Source organism: Dasypus novemcinctus, chromosome 2 (assembly GCF_030445035.2).
Source record: "Dasypus novemcinctus isolate mDasNov1 chromosome 2, mDasNov1.1.hap2, whole genome shotgun sequence".
Lineage (NCBI taxonomy): Eukaryota > Metazoa > Chordata > Mammalia > Cingulata > Dasypodidae > Dasypus > Dasypus novemcinctus.
Window position 1 is genome coordinate 36,391,699 of NC_080674.1, and position 1,585 is coordinate 36,393,283.

General features: G+C 33.1%; 1 non-coding gene across 1 annotated transcript; it reads right to left on the minus strand.

Annotated features, from left to right (window-relative positions):
- Positions 1–407: 407 nt before the first annotated feature.
- Positions 408–511, minus strand: LOC111763720 (small nucleolar RNA U13). The gene has a single exon (XR_002796532.1). It is a non-coding gene; the product is annotated as a small nucleolar RNA U13 (small nucleolar RNA).
- Positions 512–1,585: the final 1,074 nt, after the last annotated feature.

Consider the following 1,585-nt stretch of genomic DNA (forward strand, 5'->3'; position numbering starts at 1 on the left):
ATAATTAATTTCAAATCATCTGAAAATTTCTACTGTCTTTAACTGTATGCCTGGCATTTGAAAGAACATCATCTACTTGACAATAACTATGTCAAAACTGTACCATAATCTTTTGAAGCTATTTAGAGCAGTAATTAGGTATTCAAATTTAAGTATGTGCCTCCACTACAAAGCATTTTTCTGAGAATAGCTATAATTTCTGTATGATAAGTCCACACATATAAAAAACAACAATGCCTGAAGGATGGCAAATTTCTTTGGCACTAATTACAAGATGCACCCTGAATTCAGAAATAGTAAAGTGTGGAGTAAAAATATGCTTTAATGATTGAATACTGTGCTAAATACTGTATGTATCATCATACTTACTTAACTTCACAGTAACTCTGAGGTACTTTTTTTTTTCACGTCAGATGGGTAATGTGGTGATGTCATAACAAGGTTGGAGGGAAGCACAACTCACACAAGCATGTGAACACCCATACATCATGCTTATGAACCACAAAAGGATCTTAGGTACTTGTTATTAATATCTCCATTATACTGATTTAAAAACCTGAGGTTCAGGGAGGATAACTTTTCTAAAGATTACCTACTGAGTAAACAGCAGAATCAGGACTAAAAGATAGATCTTCTGTTTATTTTCCACTACATTATGAAAAATTTCCCTCAGAGTAACCTTTTCCTACTATCAAGTATCATAATTCAGTCCACAATTCTCACTTAAAAATTCTGGGGCATCTGCATTATTGTGTGTCCATAAATTCCTCAAGTACCTACTGGGGATCTGAAACTGTGTTACACATTTTGAAGGACAGAGGAAAAATTCCAGAAATAACAGCTTTCAAAAATGTGAAAACAATGAAAAGGACATTTAAAAATGTACAATGGATGAGAAAAGCACATACTACAAATCAATGTTAAAGAAAGTAATAAATTGTGCAGGACTATCCTGTAAACATTCAGAGAAGGAAACATGATCTTAAGTTAGAACAATTATTGAAGGGTATGAGCAAGGAGTTTCAAACAATTTTTCAGTAATGTTCACCCTGTTATTTAATTACCTTGCTAATAGCATCATTGAGGATGATAAGACGAGTAAAGTTTATTGAATTAAAGTTGTCACTTCAAGGAAACCAGAGATCTGGAGAGAAAGAAAAACATTTAAACTCCTCATCAAGTTCAGTTTTAGCTAAATAAAATGTGTATGTGAGGGTAAGATAAGCAATGCTGATGTATTTATTTAAGGATTTTTCCCCAGACTAATTCCAGCTAGACAACAATGTCTAATAAACTGTCTGGTGAATGGGAAAATCTCCTGAATGAAATCAGAGCCTCTAATACCCAAAAGGGATAAAGTGAGTCATCACCACTGCCTGTGAATGAAAAATAACTGCTCTGAGAAAATACATGTAAAAAATGACACCATGTGGATTAAGTAGGGAAACACAGGAGTACAAAGGTAAATTGGGTGTTTCCCCTGAATCAATTATAATTATTCTATAATTTCCAGATTCTAAATCTTGACTATACTCTTTCTTTTGACCTAAGTATTTCAGCTATAGTTTTTAACCATCAAATCTTA